At 53.1% G+C, this 19891-nt stretch overlaps 1 protein-coding gene across 1 annotated transcript in view; it reads right to left on the bottom strand.

The window, feature by feature from the left end:
- LOC128065482 (translation initiation factor IF-2-like) overlaps positions 1-19891 on the bottom strand; it is a 53750-nt gene that overhangs the window by 32215 nt on the left and 1644 nt on the right. The gene's annotated exons all lie outside the window — the stretch shown is intronic.

Below are 19891 nucleotides of genomic sequence, written 5' to 3'. Positions count from 1 at the left end.
ACGGGGCCTCATCCTTGCTCTTTCTTGGGAATGGGGAGGGAGACAGCCCTGGGAATGACTGGTGCTGGCTCAGGAGCCAGGCTGAGCGCTGGGAACGCGGAAAGAAGCACAGCTTGGGGAACAGGAAGCCTGATGCCCAGAGAGGCTCGTGAAAACCGCTGGTGACCTCACTGGTGCTGCCTGCCATGATGACATGGACATCCGTCTCAACGGATCAGTGCTGCTGGACTCTGACGAGGTGTGGTTGCTGGTGTTCAGTTGCTAAGTTGTGTCCGACTCTTATTTTCCCAGGCAAGGATACTGGAGTGGGTTGCCATTTCCTTCTCCAGGGGATCTTCCCAACCCAGGGGTTGAACCCATGTCTCCTGCATTGATGCTGGTAGATTCTTTACCACTGAGCCACCTGGGAAGCCCCATGCAGCCCATAAGTCTGCCCAAACCCATTCCCCATCTCCAGAATTCAGAAAGTATCCTGATGTCCTCTGACTTCCCAGGGCACATCCCGTCTCCACCGAAGGAGGAGGCCAGCTGGCACTTCTCTCCCACTTTGCGGCTCCACCCACATCATATCTTTGCTCAGTGTTATGTTTCAATTAACAACCCCAATCCCTGGATCCACTTTCTCATTTGCAAGGGTTATGCGGAGTGAAAACACTCACTCTGATGATAAATATTGGCTGTGGCTCTGTGCTCTGCCCAGGGCCCCAGCTCTGCCCATGCGGTGTAATTAAAAAGCCAGCCACGTGGGCACATGGAAAGCCTGATGCCCCCTCCGGCCACAGAGAGGACACGGGAGGCCCGGGGACTCCAAACAGGCCATTAATGCCAGGCTGGAGCCACCAGCAAACACGGAACAAAACAAGCCAAGAGAGAAGCCTAATAAATCTTCCCAAAGCAGCTTTCACTTCGGCCGTGAGCTGTGACTGGGGGTGGGGTGGGGCCGCGGGGAGCCTGCTCTGGAAGGCGGCTCACTCCCTGCCTTTGCTCTGAGTGCTGATCCCTGGACCCCCGCTGCGGGGAGGGCGGGCACCGCAGCTCCCCTTCTCTTACTTCTCATCTCACCCTGACCTGCCCTCTGGGGCCCCCCGGGGCAGCCTTGTCTCTGCTGCTTCCAAGCTCTCGATGCACGCTCTGGCCCCAGCCTCACCTTCCTTCAGCGTCAGCTCTGCCCGCCACTGCCTTCCCTCCCACCTGGGTGGTTTGCCGCCTTCACACCCCTGTTCCCCTCCCTCTTCTCAGGATCTCGGGTGGGCTGGGCCACAGCGGTTAGAGCGCCAGATCCTAGCCACTAGACCAGTGGTCAGAGCCATGGGCCCTGGCCCTCTGGCTTTGCGGAAAAGAACTTCCACAAAGATGGGAAGTAGTGAAGCAAGTGAAGTAGTCATTAGGAGAAAGAGTGCAGTACGGGTGGGCAGACACACCGGCAGACCCAGAGGGCAAGTCCCTGGGCTGCTGAGTCAGTCTCGTGGCAGACTGAGTTACTTTTGTGGGGCATTTCTTCCTGGTTTCCTTTGGCCAATCATTCTGATTTGCCTGGGTCACAGTCCGTATTTGGCACAGCTCAGGATCCTCCCAGGTGTGCGCATGCATCTCTTAGCCAAGATGGATCCTACCACAAAGGTATCTGGGTAGAGCATGCCTTGACATGACTCCCCTTTGGCCTCCAAAGAGCCTTTTCTGTGCCCATGTGGTTGGGGAGGTCTCCTGACTTCAGGAATGAGAAATATGTGGTCTGAGCAGGGTCCAGCCTCCTCCCTTAATTGTCCTGCTGTTCTGGTCTTGGATTTCCGGTCAGGAATCTCCAATTGCTTTACCCTGGGGTGGAGGGCGGTGCCGTGCCTGTGTGCCTCCTGCCTCACTCACATCCGCCTGTTTCTCTCACCTTCTGCGCCTCTTCCTTTTTTTCGAGGCCGGCCGCCCGTCGCCCCTTCCCAGCAGCCTCTCCTTCTGCCTCCTTCCCTTTGTAGGTTGTGTGATCCTTCCTGCGGACCCCGGGCGGGTCCTGGAGCAGCTGACTTAGCACTTGAGCTCTGCCCCTCGGTGAGCTGTGTGACTCCGGGCCAGTCAATCCCCTTCTCCGGTCCTCAGGTCCCCATCCGTGGGACAGCTTCCTCACACCCATGCTCTGGGGATTAAATGAGTTGGTGATGGACAGGGAGGCCTGGCATGCTGCAGTCCATGGTGTTGCAAAGAGTCGGACACGACTGAGCGACTGAACTGAACTGATATGCTGAGGGGTCTGGTACACGGTGGGTGCTCAACTAAAGTCAATGGGACAACCCTCTTATCTGGATGCAGTTGACATGGAACCTTCTCGTCCTCAAGTTGCCAGGGGTATGCTCTCTGGCCCTTCAGTGTGTCTTCCCATCCGACTAGGGGTGACCCCTGCTTCTGCTTGTCCTTCCTTATAAGAGCTGATGGACGGACCTATGTGCTGGGGATGCCGAATTCTTGATTCTCTTGACCTGGTGGTAAGTCCCTGGGATGGGTCCCCTTCCTTTTCGTCCCTGGGAAGCTGCCTGGCCTTCAGCTCCCTGCTGCTCCCACAGAGCTGCTTGGAAGGACGGCAAAGGGGTCTGGGTTACTTGCTTCTGGTCTTCAGGCCTGATTTGGGGGCAGCATATTTTCCCCTGAGCTCCCAAGAGAAGAAAAAAAAAAAAACTAATTCTGTTTCCCCAACCCTATGGTCTGAGCTGCTTCTGTGCACCCCAGTCCCCTGCCACACACCCAGTTCCCTAAAGGTCAGGGTTCCCTACATTTTTGAATGCTCAGCCTGCCTTCAGCCCTCGAGCCACAGGGCCTAACACAATCTGTATTTCCAACAATAGGGAGTTTGTTAAATTACAGTGCCATCAGCACATTTATAACATATTTTCAATGCCAAAAAGCAGGTTTCAAAACAGTATGTAAAGTAAGAATCTATTTTAGATAGAAAAAAAAAAAAGAACCCTTCAACTATATTTGTATGGAAGAAGATTGTCTGGGAGAATATACACCGAAATGTTAGCGACGGGTTTTGTTTTGTTTTTTTCACCCTGAGTGGTGGGCTAACAAGGGGTTTTGACTTCCTTCTTTGTGCATCTCCGTCTTTCCTGATTCGTTTACAATGAGCAGATATTTCTTCCGTCTCAACTAAATAAACAAATAGAAAAGCATCACCGGGTTCTCGGAGGCCTCATTTGCATATATTTGCATGCATCCCATCAGCGCCATCCATCAGAGCTCGGCGCCATCAGCCTTCAGGAGTGGAAGGGCCCCAGAGTGCCAGGATCCTTTGTGGTCCTGAGGCTGCCATGGCGAGTAGCCCACACCTCCTTGGGAGGACCCTGGCATCATCCGTCCCAGCTCCCCAGCCCAGCAAACCTCCCCCACCAAGCCCTCCAGCCGGCATCTGAGTCCTCAGGGCAGCTACGGCTGTGACACCGCCTCAGAGGCAACAACCGCTCAGCTGTCACGTTTCCAGCCTGGAAGCCGTCTTGCTTCCGCCCCGTTGGCAGCGCTTTCATGTTATTCTCACTGCTTTGACCTTAAGTGGCGGATTCTCCTTTCTTTCTCCTTTCCCTCGTGTTCCGCCTCCCCCCCCCACCCTCCTCTGCCTTGGCTGCGGCTGTCTGAGCCAGGCATCTGAGCCGTCTCGAGCTTGCCTATTTTTGTACTTTGTGAAACCAGGGGATACGGAGGGCCAGGAGTCCAACGCCGCCTCTGGGTCCTGTGCTGATGCGTCTGTCTCCCCGCCTTGGCTGGGGCCCGGTCGCACCTCAGCAGCAGTTGGGGAGCATTAGCTGGAGGACCATCTCATACACTCCGGTCAGTTCAAGTCTTATCTCACCCTCCATCGTGGGAAAAATGATTCATTCAAAACCACACACGCTCACACACACAGGATCAGAAGTCACCTGAGCAGCACGGCCGTCCTGCTGTTCGACCAGCCGTACAGGAGGCTGCCCCCAGTGACTTTAGGTGGGCCAGGAGCTCCCTAGACCGCAAAATCCCAAGCCCATCCATCTGTCCTGGGGCTCCATGACAAGCCCCAGCAGCAGGTCACAGTTTGGGGGACACTGGTTATGCCCTTTATAGAGCTGATCTCATTTAGCCTCCACCCAAGGACCAGTAGGTTACATCCTGAAACCTCCATGGTCTCCACTTACCAGCCGGGTAGATCATCCTGGTTGAATGACTCAGCATCTTGATGCTTCAGGACAAAATAACCCCTGCCTCCTGCGCTTCCCGTGAGGAGCAAATGAGTTCACCCATAGAAAGGCATCAGGACAGCATCTGACCCTTGGGGGGCGTCCTGTTCAAGTCAGTGTCTGATTTCCCTCCTCTGACAAGCTGGGGAGCAGGGAGGGAAGGGGTGGCCATTGAGCTGAAGCGTGGAAACGTAGGCTGTTATTCCATCACTCACTGCGGTCTCGATAATCCATCTGTGGTCTCTTCATTGTCTGGAGTGACCACTCTAGTGCCTGCCCTCATCCCACCGTGGAAAACGACGATGGAGACGCAATCCTTACCTGGCTGGTGAGCCGTGTGTGGAAGGACTGGCAGTTTTTTCTGTGCGGTTCCAAGCCCGCTGGAAGCTCTCTGCTGGGCCTGACCTGAGTCCCCGCCCCCTGTCGCTTCCTTCTCTTGTCCTGTCCTGCCCGTGGTGGAGGATCACGCTGTCCTTCCAGGGGCCACGGCTGGTTATTACATTCTTTCTCTGCCTGAGACCCCGCTTCCCCACCTGTCCTTGGGGGGTCGTTTACCCCCTCGCTGAATTGCTCTCGGTTCAAGATGGTGCAGGGAGAGAACTGGGTGTCGGGGTGAGGTTTCTCTTCAAGCTTCTCGCAGAGTTTGTGGGAAGAACACTGAGGGGCCCACCTGGCAGATTCCGCACGAGTCTCACAAGTGTTTGCTGCTGGAGCCGCTGGTCCGTCTGGCTGGACGGTGAACCCTGCGGGGTGAGCCTCTGTCTTCCGTGCGTCTCGTATGGTGCCAGCTGTGCAGCCCACGCTGGACAGATGACAGGAAACCCCGGTGATGCCCACGGGTGTGAGGCGGGGGAGAGCCAGCCTGGGTTCCTCCTCCTCTCTTTCTGGAGGTGGAGATGCAGGAGGGCACCCTCTGCGTGGAGCCTGGACACGCCTGGTTCCTGGGGTCTGCCAACAGGACTCTCTGGCCCGGGAGACGGGCAAACACGAAGCCCCACCCGCAGCAGCTGCTCCGTCCCCGAGTGAACAGAGAGGTCCCAAAGCTATGTTCACAGAGAGGCCCCCCGCCTCTCCTTCTGGTTTCCCGTCGTCTGCGGGACCCCCAGCCTGCGTCCGAGCATGGCCCCAGGGAGGGACGGGGAAGTCTGAAGTCATTTAATCTAAGTCTATGATTTTGTGCAGCTCTCAGAGCAGGTCTGGGCTGGGGGAGAGTCCCCTTCTAGGAGGAGCGGCTGGTTGCTGGTGGAGCTGGACCCCTGGAGACATTCTCCAGCTGCTCCTTGCTGCCCCCTCTCATGGCCCGAGGGACATGTGGACCCCCTCCCATGGCTGGGACACACCCATGAGCATCTCTCGCTGAAGCTGTGGGTGTCGGAACTGGGTCTCCCCATCAGACCTCAGGTGCCCCCAGGATCTTGATGTGAAGGGCTCTCTCTGGAGCCTCGTTCTCCCCTCAACCCCCTTCAGGGTGGCCCAGAGCCTCTGTCTGTGGCTCAGTTCACACGTCAGAGCGTCCCGTGAGGGAAGCTGAGGCTAGGACCCCGCCTCCCCTGACTGTCTTTGCTCCAACACCTGTTGCCCCCCACCAAGGCTCCTATCCCGCTATTGTAGGTCCCTGTGGTCAGGGCGGGCAGACAGGCTTGGAGCCCTGCCCACATGCTCCAGGGAGCCGAGAATCTCAGGATTCACCAGCCTGACCCTCATCTGCCCCGGCTGCCCACCATGACCCACAGCCACTCACACACATACATGAACACACAACCACACACACAGCCATACATGTATGCACGTACACCAAGTATCAGTATGTGTGCATACAACCATATACATGTTCACACACATCTACACACTCACACATGCATGCACACACATCGTGCATATGTACACACACATACAAGCACACAGCCACACTTGCACGCACACAATCATATGTACATATACAGTCACATTACACACACACAAACACAAGTCACACATCAGGCATGCACAGCCACAAACAGGTGCACACACACACACCGCATATCCTGGGTTTGGGGGACTTTGGTCTCCCCTCCCTGTGAATCCTGGGATTCTGGGACATTTGAAGTTAAGAGGAGCTTACATTCAGCTGATCACCAAGCCCACCGGCCTGGGCTCAGGGGCCAAGGTCCCGCCGAGGGCTCAGCCCCTCCTCTTTCTGCAGCACTCACGCTTCTAGAGAGAAGGAAGGTCTCCAAGGAAGTTCTCAAGGCTGGAAATGGATTCCACATGCCCTGTGCTCCCGATCCAGGGCGTGCAAAGATGTAGCACCTGTTTCACTGACCCTCGTCAGGCAGCGAGTGTGGTGGCGGCTGGAGTCACGGGGATGGGGCAGCCAGGGGCTCCCCAGCGTCCTGGGGGCCCCAGAAGAAGTTGACTTCAGAGTCAGCGCTGCCGTGTGACTTTTGAAGATGCGCAATCTGGTTTGTCTGTTTCTCGGTTTGGTTTTCCCCCTTGGCAGCGTCCTGCCCAGACAGGAGGGCTTATAACCCACTGCTGACTTGCTAGGGAGGGGCTGGGTGCACTTTTTTTTTTTTAACAAATTAGCCCCTGGGGCCCCTAAAGAGCCCTTGTCTGGCCCCTAGTCCGTTGCTATTGATTACGGAAGGTTGAGAACCCTGGTCAGTGTCAATACCTACCTCTCCTGGTGGTCACGAGGATGCGGGGCACAGATGCTCATGAAGCGCCTGGAATGGATGGTCCCTGGCACCAGGCAGCCCCCAGCCCCACCTCATCAGCAGATACTGGCAGGTCCTGAAAGCTCGGGCTCTTCGTCCCCTAGATCAGTCCTGACCTGGGTGGACTCTGGGAAGGTCGAGGACTACTTCCCTCTCAGTCCTGAGAAACAGAATTTGGAGGCCCTGAGCCCCAGGATGAGGATGGTGGGATGGCATCGCCGAGGAAAATGGACATGAACGTGGGCAAACTCTAGGAGATGGTGATGGACAGGGAGGCCTGGCGTGCTGCAGTCCATGGGGTCACAGGGCGACTGAACAACAGCCCCAGTATGGTGATGGGCTGAGTGTGAACGTGGACCCCTGTGCCTGGTCCAGTGATGCCAGGGAATTGTCTGGCCGACCTCAGTACCCTGGGGGACACACCTGACCCCAGCAGCAGGGGCAAGCCCTCTCGGCAGGAGGCCACTGTGCAAAGCAGGAGGAGACCAGCTTCTGAATCACCTGGGCTTCGACCCCATTCCTGCCCTTCACCAGCTGTGGTACGTTTGTCACTTAACCTCTCTGACCCTCGGTGTCTTCATCTACCCATGAAAGATGATACTCAGCCCCTCGTAAGATTCTAGTAGAGATGATCAGTTCAGTTCAGCCACTTAGTCACGTCCAGCTCTTTGCTACCCCATGGACTACAGCACGTCAGGCTTCCCTGTCCATCGCCAATGCCTGGATCTTGCTCAAACTCACGTCCATTGACTTGATGATGCCATCCAACCATCTCATCCTCTGTCATCCCCTTCTCCTCCTGCTTTTAATCTTTCCCGGCATCAGGGTCTTTTCCAGAGTCAGTTCTTTGCATCAGGTGGCCAGAGTATTGGAGTTTCAGCTTCAGCATCAGTTGTTCCAATGAATATTCAGGACTGATTTCTTTTAGGATTGAAAATAGAGATGAAATAATAGTACCTAATAATAATAATGATAGTCAGCAGATAAGAATTGGTTCTTAAATACTCTATTAAAAGTAGGTAACACACATAGGAGACGGGAAATGTGTGATCTCCGATGTTCCCTTTTCCAGGCTGGGGGCCTTTTTGAAGAACAACTCTTGACGGCCGACAGGGCATCTTCCTGAGCGTTGGGAGTCCCGCAGATTCACAGCTGAGTTCTACTCTGGTTGATGGATTCAGGAAAATTCCTTGTGGGTAGTCATATTCAATAAGGGCCTGCCAATATAATTTTCTGTCAATTGTCACTTTGTGCCATGGGAGGCAGAGTGGACTCGGGGGCCCTGGGGGGAGCTTAGTGGAGGCCGGGCCCACTTGAGCAACAGCCATGGGGCTGCTGACCTGGCGCCTCAGAGGGATTGTCTCGTCCTGATGACCTGGGAGGCCAGGCCGGGTCTTCAACGAGCAGTGCGCTGGCTGGAGCCTGCTGGGGATGACACAGGAGTAACGGTGTCCAGGAGCTGTGAGGACTCTGGGTCAATGAGGGGGGTTTGGGAGCTTCTAGGAGAGACACGGCCGGCCCCCAACTGCCCCCCGAGATGTCCGCGTGAACTCCCCGGGTCCTGAGAACCAGGACGGGCCATTTACCAAGCTGGCTGAGGTTTTATTAACCTGCCACCCACCAAGGCAAGTAAATCAAAGAAGCCCACGTTATCGAACCGCCGGCCTCCGGCTGCGTGACGCAGCATCAAAGGCTGCCGCCTCTCGGTGGTGACAGGTGCAGGCTCAGGACACTTAGATAGTCACGTTATATTTCTTCTGGGCCCTGAAAGGCACTAGCAGCTTGTTGGGGTGTCTCGCTGTTGCTGGGGGTTTGCGTCACAGCAGATCAGCTGGACTCATTTCACTTTGCTCTGATGATGTTGAAATGAGTTTCCCTTTCTGGGTTCAAACCCGCAGTCGACAAGGAGTCGTCCTTGGGTGTGTGGGTGGGGCAGAGAGGAGCCTCCTCATGAACAAGACGATGGGAAGTCCGTTCCAGAGTCAGTGCTCCGTCAGGCCCAGGCGTCTCCGTGCTCTTGTGCTTAAGTACACCTCCTTCCTCATCTGCACTTCTGGAGTACCCTTTCCTTCCCTCCTCCCCCTCCCTCCTCCCCTCTCCCCTCCCTCCTCCCCTCCCTCTCTCCCTCCTCCCCCTCTCTCCCCTCCCTCCTCCCCTCTCCTCCCCCTTCTCCTCTCCCTCTCTCCCTCCTCCCCCTTCCCCTTCCTCCCTCCTCCCCTCTCCTCTCCCCTCCCTCCCTCCTCTCCCTCCTCCTCCCCTTCCTCCCTCCTCCCCTCTCCTCTCCCCTCCCTCCCTCCTCTCCCTCCTCCTCCCCTTCCTCCCTTCTCTCCCTCCTCCTCCCCTTCCTCCCTCCTCCCCTCTCGTCCCCCTCCCATCTCTCCCTCCTCCCCTCTCCCCCTCCTCCCCTCTCCCCTCCCTCCTCCCCTCCCTCTCTCCCTCCTCCCCCTCTCTCCCCTCCCTCCTCCCCTCTCCTCCCCCTTCTCCTCTCCCTCTCTCCCTCCTCCCCCTTCCCCTTCCTCCCTCCTCCCCTCTCCTCTCCCCTCCCTCCCTCCTCTCCCTCCTCCTCCCCTTCCTCCCTCCTCCCCTCTCCTCTCCCCTCCCTCCCTCCTCTCCCTCCTCCCCTCTCCTCTCCCTCCTCCCCTCTCCCCTCCCTCCTCCCCTCTCCCCTCCCTCCTCCCCTCCCTCTCTCCCTCCTCCCCTCTCCTCCCCCCTCCCTCCTCTCCCCCCTCCTCCCCTTCCTCCCTCCTCCCCTCCCTCCCTCCTCCCCCTCCTCCTCCCCTCTTCCCCTCCTCTCCCCCTCCCTCCTCCCCTCCCTCCTCTCCTCCCTCCTCCTCTCCCTCTCTCCCTCCTCCCCCTCCTCCTCCCCTCTTCCCCTCCTCTCCCCCTCCCTCCTCCCCTCCCTCCTCTCCTCCCTCCTCCCCTCCCTCCTCCTCCCCTCCTTCCATCCTTTTCTTCCTGATTTCATGTATACATATGTCTTAGTCCTTTGAGCCGCTATAACACAACACTACACACGCGGTGACTTAAGCAGAACTTTATTCCTTGTGCTTCTGGAGACCAGCAGTCCACGATCAGGGTGCAGCGTGGCAGGTGAGGGCCGTCCTCCAGGCTGCAGGCTTCATACGTTTCCACCTGGTGGAAAGGCCTGCAGATCCCTCCTGAGCCTCTTTTTATCAGGGCGCTCATCCCATTCATGAGGGTTCTGCCTTCATGACCCTAATCACCTCCCAAAGGCCCCACCTTCCAATACCAGCCCCTTGGGCATTAGATTTTAAATGTGTGATTTCTGGAGGGACACAAATTTTCAGACCATAGTACTGCATGTATTTATACATCCATCTGTCTATTCACTTATTCACCAAATCATTTTTGAACTCTTGTGCTAAGTACTAGGCAGCAACGGAAGAGAGGAAATGGCATTGTTCTGGCTGTGTGTCAGACTGCATTTATCAAAAGTGGCTGCAAAAATCTCTTCCATCCTATAAGCTCTTCTTCCATGTCATCCTGCCATCCCCACATCAAGAGGCGGGGTCCACGCCCCTCTGCTTGGATCTGGTCTCAGTGACTCACTTGTAAGTGGTAGAATGCAGCTGAAGTCAAATGACACTGAATGGCTTCCAAGAGTGGACCAGAAACAGCCATACAGCAATCTGTGGGCTGTATGGAGCTCAGGTGCCCTCAGACTACCGTGTCAGGCAGGCCACGTGAAGATGCTCTGGCAACAACCCATCTGAGCTTCCAGCAGCAATCAAGTGGGAGGCACGTGAATGCACCCGAACCTCGGATGTCCAGCCTAGTTAAGCTTTCACGTGACCATGCTCCCTGGCCGACAGGGGATTGCCACTGCCTAAGAGAGTCAAGTGGGAGCTACCTGGCTGAGCGTTCTCCAGATTTGTGACCCACAAGTCACGATGAAATGCAGTGGTTGTTTTCAACCACTGAACCGGAGGACCATTTGTTACACAGCACTCACTGACTGGGACGTGCTCTTGTGGAACTTATAGTCCAGTAAGAGACAGATGTTACAGTCCAGGTGTTAAGTGAAGTGAAGTCGCTCAGTCGTGTCCGACTCTTTGCAACCCCATGGACTTTTTAGCCCACCAGGCTCCTCCATCCATGGGATTCTCCAGGCAAGAGTACTGGAGTGGGTTGCCATTTCCTCCAAATGTTAAAGTCTCCTCCAAATTAGCATGACATTATGCTTGAGGTCAGTGCTACCTTGAAAACCTCCAAGGGTGTCTTGGCCCAGGGAGGGCAGGGAAGATGCCCTGGGGAAGGGTTGACTGGGAACTAAAAGAAGGAGGGATTTCATGGGGGCAGGAGGAGGAGTATTCTGGCCCGAGCAAAGTCCCTGGGGCAGCAAGGAGATGCTGCAAGGAGGCCGTGGATGCTACAGGATGGGGAACAGGGGCCATCAGAGAGGAGCCCGGGCAGAGTCTCGGCATGATGGGAACTCGGCCACAGCCATGCCTGGAAGCAGCACCCATGGCAGCTCACAGGCTGGCCAGTGACCACAGTGAGAGCCGTCCGTTGAAATGACGCGTGCAAATCCCCATCGTCCAGCAGAACCCCGGTGCCCGAGGGGGTCGCCTTCCTGCTGAGGGCCCTGAAGCCCACCTCTTCTGGTAAAGGGCGCCGCTCCAAATTTAATCGCACGACCTTGGGTAGGTCACTTCGCCTCTCTGGGGACCGGCCTTGCATAGATGATCTATAGGGCCTTTCAAATTCTGTGAATCTAAGAATCAGTTCTAAGATGAGCCTCCCATCATGAAGAAAGCCCTTGCTAAAACTTACATAAATAGATTAAGTAGGCCAATGACGTGAAATTATGTTTAATATGATTCATTACCAGCATGTGCTATATACAGAGCTATCTTTTTTCTCCCGACTGCCTACCTTATTTTCATGGCAACACAGGGTTCGGGAAGACAGTCACCGAGCAAACGTGCCAGGGTTCCCCGGGGAGAGTCTGGTCGTGGGAAGCCACAGCAGGAAAACCAATGCCGTGCACGTGGCTGTGGGCTGGCCGCGGGCCCGCCTGCCTGCTCACGCCCCGAGAGGTGCAGCCGCTGCCTCTGGTAGGCTCACCTCCCAGGCAGAGACTGGTTTACAGCGTCGTCAACAGCACTGGGTTAAGCCTCCAACTCAGTGTCATTGAAAATGCAGGGAGTGGCCGGGCACCTGTGTTTGGCATCATTTCCTCTCTGTGACCTTGGTCCCTGCACTTGGCCTCTGCAAGCAACAACGTCCTCTACAATGGGGATAAAAATGCCCAGCTCTCAACCTTAAAGGGGCGACATGGAGATGAGACAAGATAATTCCTGTCAACGGTGATCGGCAAGGCGCCGCGCGCACGGTCTGTGCTGCGTAAACGTTGACTATATTTTCCCAGCCCTCTTCCTTCGCACTGTTTTCTCAGGTAACTGGAGTTACGACAAAACTGAGATGACATGTGTCAGGCCCACAAATACCGAGGGTCTGCTGTCTGTCTTGATGGGTAATTGACTGTTCAGAAAACACAGAGTAGGTTCGGCTCCTCGCCATGATCCCTCTCGCTATTTTGATCCTGTCCCCAGTGAAAGATAAAAGCAGAAACACAGCCGTAAGTAATGTTTAAAGAGAGGTGCCCCAGCTGGGTGGCTCCAAGTGACATGTGGAGTTATTCGTGAAATAACCAGCAGGGTCCCAGCCCTTGTTGGGAATGCATGCTTGGGGCTTAAATGTGAGTGGGTGGACACACATGTGCTAAGCACGTGTGCACGCACACACACACCTCATGGCTGTGTGTGTGTGTGTGTGTGAGAGAGTGTGTGTGCCTGGAAAGCTAACTCCTGTTTCCTTGACACAGTCCTGCTCTGCTTTCCAAGATGAAAGATACATCACCTCCCCCAGCCGCCGCCTCCCTCCCGTCTGATGAGGGCGAGAGGTGAGGCAGGCAGAACGTGGGAAAGGCAGGGCGTCCGGATGAGACAAGGACGGTGTCAAATCTGGACCAGCATTCCTGGCCCTAGCCTGCCAGGCCCCACGCAGGTTGGGGTGGGAGGGGGGCCATGTGTCTTCAGAGCAGGCAAAGAATAAAAAAAAAAAAAGAAGAAGAAAACCAAAACGGTTGCATCCTGAATCCATCTAGACAGTAAATTTTTGAGTCCCTATAAGCTAAAATCAATATTGGCACAACTGTGTGTCATTAAAAGCTAAATGAACATGACAAAGCCAAACTGCTGCCTATTAAACAAATGAGTTTTCTCCCTGCACAGGCACAGCGGGTTATTAAATTCTTTATTACAGGAACATCACCATTTGAAGGGGGTAAAAAGCCGTCTTTATGAGTCATCTGTATGTGTGAAGCAGCCCAGCCTTCTTGTGTTCACCGCCCCCAAAGACAGCTCTGGCAGTCCCCGACCTGGTCCCCCCGCAGGGAGAGGGAAGGGAAGGGAAGGAAGAAGGAAGGGGTGACGCGGGGGCATTCACTCACGTGGCATGGGTCCCTCTGATCTTTACTGATTCCGTCAACAAGCGCTTAGCAAACACCTACTACATGTCCGACGCTTTGCGACCCCATGGACTGTAGCCCGCCAGGCTCCTCTGTCCAAGGGATTCTCCAGGCCAGAACACTGGAGTGGGCTGCCATGCCCTCCTCCAGGGGACCTGCCCAACCTAAGGACTGAAACCCGGGTCTCCTGCACTGTAGGTGGATTCTTTACCGTCTGAGCCACCAGAGTGACTCACACACTGACTGCATGTCAGGCATTCAGCTGGGCCCTGAGAATACGGTCATGGCCCACCACCATGGCCAGCCCTGCCTTTTTAACTCATCAGCACAGATACTGGCAACTGCATCTCAGAAGACCCAACTGTCTGTGACCTACGAGCCAGTTATTTTCTCATTTTACATGAAGTCTGCAGGCAAAGTGGTTCCAGAGTTGTGTCATGACACAGTGATGGGATCAGAAGCAGAGGTTTTTTCCAGCTCTGTGCTCTGCCCTGTGCCCTCATGGTTGCAAAGTGGTTGCCGTAGCTCCCAACCTGTTGACCTTGCACACAGCTATATCCAACAGCAGTTTCTAATCCCACACGTCATTGGATTAGGGAGTGAAACGTTTTCCAGAAGCGCCTAAAGTTTCCCCTCAGGTCCCACTGGCTACTGGTGGTGGTGAGTGTACTCAAGCTCTCTGTGAGGAAGGCTGGAATGTGAGTCGCGTGAGATGCACGTGAATGTTGGTCCACAGGCTCCCCAAGAAATGTTTCTCTTTCTATTTTCCAGGCATCTGTGATACTCCTGGATCCTCACCTCCTAACGGCCCCCAAACCTGCTTGCTGTGTTGATACAGAGAAAGGGGATGACAGAGAAGACTTGCAAAGATGTTAAGCTTGAGAAGATGAATGGGACCCTTTCTGAGCAGACACCCTGTCCCTGGGGGGTGTGCAGGACTATGCTCCCGGCTTCCACTGCCAAAGTGAGGACGCCGGCGGGGGCTCCGGTCAGCCTGGCACATACCCACCAGGCTCCCTCGTTTGCACTAGAGGGTGACTGGTCTTCCCTGCTTCAGCGCAGGGTCAGGTGCTGCCTCAGCCAGGTCCGGAAAGCAGTGTTTCAGGACTCAGACAACACTTCCGTGTACGTTATTGCTCTTAACATTCACAATGACCAAGCAAGGTAGACACTATGGTCTCCATTTTACAGATGAGGAAACTGAAGCATCTTGCCCAAGTTCAAATAGTATTCTTGGCAGGACTTGGACCAGAATCCTGATTCCCTGCTATATCCTCCATGTGGCTGTGGTTGCCAGTCTCTGCTCTGAACAGTTTCGGGGGCTGCAGGCTGAACGAAAGGGCTCGTTCTTTTGGTCAAATAGAGTCATGACTATCTTTTCTCAATTTGTAGATAGAATACATTGTGCATATAATTTCTTCAGTTATAAACCCTGTTTCTCAGCATTCTTTTTGGTCTTTTGACACGTCATCCTGTCATCAGTACCGGAATCTCATGTTAAACAGGATTTGCTTTAGCGCGGCATTATATATCTAGAGCCAATGTCTCAATAGTTCACAGCGCTTTGCATAGACTATTTATTACCTGCTATTCTGTGCTTTATGCCCAAATTAGTGGTTTGAAAACCACAAATTGTTGCACAGTTGCTTTCAGATCCTGAAAGGTTAATCTGGACCCCAGACAGCAAATTAGTGTCATATCAGATTCTAGCATGAATTCTCACATGACTTTGGGAGTGATTGTTGGAAGGGGTGTGGGGCTGCATCTGGACTCAGAGGTGGGGGGAAGATAGGGGCTCCATTAGTTATGCCTGCCACAGGCACAGGCCTTGGGATTGTTGACATGCTTGCCATTTGTCTGCACACCCTCACCCAGGCCCGTCCTTCCCACAGAAGAAGAGAAGCCGGTTTCAACCCTTCTTGGTTTGGGTACCTCTTAGAATAAAGAACTGATGGCTCAGATGGTAAAGAATCTGCCTGCAATGCAGGGGACCCGGGATCTACCCCTGGGTGGGGAAGATCCCCTGAAGAAGGGGAACCTTCACCAGTATTCTTGTCTGGAGAATCCCAGGGACAGAGGAGCCTGGCAGGCTGCAGTCCACGGGGTCACAAAGAGTTAGACACGACTGAGTGATGAACACTTTAGAATGAAGAAAGTGTTGGGGAGAGGACAAGCTAGGCTCATTTCCTCTGCCTGTTTTAAGTGGTAATTGCGATGGCATGAAAGATGATCACATAATATTATTTAAACATGCTTTTTAATAGCCACGAGTATGGCCAAACTCCATTTGCAGACAGTGGCCACGACCTCGCAGAGGGCAATGACTTGGGAAGATGAGAACACTGTTGGCAGGGAGCCCCTCGGCATCCTTGCTGGAGGAAGTTCAGAGCTGAGTCTCTCTGGAGGTGACACGGCAGCTTGTGGAGTGTGGAAGGGCAGGTGCCCTGCTGCCTGGATGGAGGTGGGATGGACGGAAGTCCAGTTGCCCAGGATGGTTGGGGGACACAGAAGCAGCGACTCCTTCTGGCCAACAGAGGAATGGCATGGGCTTGCTAGTGAGGGTTGGGAGAGAATTTAGGGTGAGTCTGTGAGCAAAGACAAAATGTGACCCTGCAGAGCAGCCTCTGGGAGGGGAAAACAGATTTGGGGTAAAAAAAAAGAGAGTCTGACATGGGTTGAGACTTTAAAGTCAAATCAAGGGAAACTGAGCCACGTGAAGCCTGTTACATGTCCCCGCCCTTGGGTTCAGGTTGTTGTTCAGTTGCTAAGTCGTGTCCGACGCTTTGTGACCCCATGAACTGCAGCACGCCAGGCTCCTCTGTCCTCCACTATCTCCTGGAATTTGCTCAAATTCATGTCCATTGAGTTGGTGGTGCCATCCAACCTCTCATCCAACCATCTCATCCTCTGTCACCCCTTCTCCTTCTGCCCTCGATCTTTCCCAGCATCAGGGTCTTTTCCAATGAGTCAGTTCCTCACATCAGGTGGCCAAAATATTGGTGCTTTAGCAAGAGACCTTCCAATGAATATTCAGGGTTGATTTCCTTTAAGATTGACTGGTTTGATGTCCTTGCAGTCTTGGGTTCAGGAGGGAGGTGTTTATGGCATCTAATGGATGCTTTAAGCTGGAATAAAAGAATGTGAAATGTTCTGAATTCCAAGGACAGGGACTGGTGGCATCCTGGGTTGTCCCCCAGCCCTGAGGATCAGCTGAGGGGCCTTTACCATGTAAGCACTGCTTCTTTCATTTGAAGTAAGGGATTTTAAGCCACTACAGATGCCTGGGGAGTCAGTGAATATGCTTTGAAAGGTCCATGGGCTCTGTAGAAATTGTATGTGAAATTTAGTGAGTATTTATGTACATTTTCTTTTCCTAGGGAGAAGGTTCATAGCACTCGTCAGATTCTCAAAGGCTTCTGTGACCCCCTCGAAAGAGGATTTATTTAAAGTATTTGTCTGTAAGGAGGATTATCCTATAAATGGTATTGGGATAACAAGCTAACCTTTGGGGGGAAAAGTAAAGCTGGATTCTCACCTAATTCTTTACACCAAAATATATTCCAGATGGAGCAAAGATTTCATGTTACAGAAAAAAAAGAAACAATGAAAGTTATGGATGAAATTTGGGTAAATAGATTTATAACTTTAGTGTTAGAATCTAGTTTTCAAAACAAGACATGAGCTCCGACGTCATTTAGGACAAGATTGATGAATGGACGGAGGAGCCTGGTGGGCTGCAGTCCGTGGGGTCACAAAGAGTCGGACACGACTGAGCGACTTCCCTTTCACTTTTCACTTTCATGCATTGGAGAAGGCAATGGCAACCCACTCCAGTGTTCTTGCCTGGAGAATCCCAGGGACAGGGGAGCCTGGTGGGCTGCCGTCTGTGGGGTCGCACAGAGTCGGACACGACTGAAGCGACTTAGCAGCAGCTGCAGCACAGAGAAACTAAACTGCAGGGTGAGGAAAAGAAAACAAGGAGCATATTGAGGTCAAAACACAAGGGACACACAGGGAAAAAACATTTACAGTACAAGTCAAAGGACAAGAAACCAATTTATTAATGTATGGAGAGCTGGGGCAATCCATAAGGAAAAAATTAAAATGACAGACATAAAGAGGTACACAGGACACAGGCAAGCAGTGCCTGTGAGAAGAGACACAATGAACTAAGAAACGAAGGGAAAATGCCCAGCAATTCATTAAATAATTTAGGAAATAAAAATCGGTACACAAAATGGGATTACCATTTTTACCTTCAAAGACTGAACAAAATTTATATCAAATCGTATTTTACAACATGGATGTTTTATACTTTATTTGGTCTGCTGTATCTTAATATTTATATTGTGTCTGGTTTTCAACAAACAATGTTGTCAAGAACAATTTTGTAGCAAATCTGTGATTATTTACTTAAGATGGATTCCTAGAAGGATCATGAGCCTTTATCACCTTTTAGCAGATCTGACCGTTTCTAAGGCGATGCGAGTCGACAGGCCGGAGCTGGAGCCACAGTACAGGGTTCAGAGCCTTCCTGGGAATGGCAGCCCTGGATTTGGAGATTTTTGAAAAAGTGTTGATTAATGTTCCGTGAACATCTGTTATGTGCCAAGGAGAGCAGCAGACATTTCCACACTTGTTAGGTGTTTTGTTTCAACCTGAGACAGCCTTAAGAATTGAGGGGAGCATTTCCCCCACCCCTCCTTGTGGAGATGAAGAAACTGAGGATCAGAAAGGTTTAGTAACTGGACTGAGATTGCACAGTGAAGCTGGGATTGCAGGCGTGGGTCTCTCTGGAGTGAGTCTGTGTGCTTTTAGCTTTGCCAGCTGCACATCGGAGGCAGTAGCTGGTGGCTTGGCTGGAGGCTGGGGAGTCAAGGAGGGAAGAAAGTCCGCTGGAGAAGACTCGAGAGTCTCTTGGACTGCAAGTTGACCAAACCAGTCACTCAACCCTGAATATTCATAGGAAGGACAGATGCTGAAACTGAAGCTCCAATCCTTTGGCCACGTGATGCGAACAGCTGACTCACTGGAAAAGACCCTGATTCTGGGAAAGATTGAGGGCAGGAGGAGAGGGGAGCGACAGAGGATGAGATGGTTGGATGGCATCACTGACTCAATAGACATGAGTGAACTCTGGGAGATAGGGAAGGACAGGGAAGCCTGGCGTGCTGCCGTCCATGGGGTCGCGGAGTTGGACTCGATGGAGCCACCGAATAACAACAAAGGGAGGTAGGAGGACCCCAAAGACTGTGTTGTTCCTGTTAAGGATTTTCTGGAAGGTTGTTCCTATTCCTGGCTGCCCAGAGGTGTAGCTCTCCAGGGAAAGTTCTGGACAAGGACTGGGTGGACGGATATGAAATAGTGAAGGGCATAGTGAGGTCACCAGTCTTGCTTTGCCTGCTCCCAACCTTGACTCGTTCGGTGCATTTAAATGGGACACCCATGCAGGACCTAAGCTTCCAGTCACCAGCATGTGTACACAAGTTTACACATAGCTGAGCAACACAAAAGAGGCTTCCACGGTCCCCAGGGAATTCCAGACCCTTGCCCATCTAATTGTTCTTCTTAACCCTTCTATGGGGTTCTTCCCCCAACAAAGCCAGTTCATCCTCCCCTTTACACTTGCCCAGACCAGCCCTCCCTAGATCATCCAGTTAAGGAATCCTGTTCAGGTCACAGTTTTAGAGAGCCAAAGGGCGGGTCTGATGTTACCTTTCAAATAAATTCTAAAGCTCCAACAAGTCAGAAGGAGTTTGGAGGCTCAGTTAATTTTCTAAGAGAAATCACTCTCTCCACTATCACCGTGTCTCAGCTCTGCTGTAGCCAAAGGAGATAAACGATGGTTCTGGAAACAGCCGGTGTAAGCAGAGAGATGAATCATTCCCCCACGGCTGTGACGGACAGTAACTCACTTCCCCTGCTCCGCTGTTATCCCAGGGTCAATACTGATCCAGGTTATTCCAGAATTATTTGGTGAGTCCTAAAGACACAGCACAATCAGAGAGAATGGTGTTGTTTAGTCGCTCAGTTGTGTCTGACTCTTTGAGACCCCATGGACTGTAGCCCACCAGGCTCCTCCATCGATGGGATTTCTCCGGCAAGAATACTGGAGCCGGTTGCCGTTTCCTTCTCCAGGGGATCTTCCTGACCCGGGGATTGAACCTGTGTCTCCTGCATTGGCAGGCAGATTCTTTACCCCTGAGCAATCCGGGAAGCCCAAGAGAGAATGTATCAAAAGCCTTAAAACAAATGTACATGTTTGACTCAGCAAAATTGTACTCTTACAGATTTATCTTAAGGAAATAATGTGATTTGCTCAAAGATCTATGTGCAATATGTTCTTCAGAGCCTCTTTTATACTGTCGGCAGATTGGAAGCAAACTAGTGTTCAATAAGAGACTGACCGAAAAAATAAATGTGGTGATTAAAAGCTATGCCGGTGGAAGGATAATGATGGGGCAGAAGGTCACTATGTGACCATTAGTGGGCTGGGCGGGGAGAACCCGCCG

This window comes from Budorcas taxicolor, chromosome 19, assembly GCF_023091745.1.
Source record: "Budorcas taxicolor isolate Tak-1 chromosome 19, Takin1.1, whole genome shotgun sequence".
NCBI classification, from domain to species: Eukaryota; Metazoa; Chordata; class Mammalia; order Artiodactyla; family Bovidae; genus Budorcas; species Budorcas taxicolor.
The sequence above is the reverse complement of the archived record's forward strand: the minus strand, read 5'-3'. Positions and strand labels throughout refer to the sequence as shown.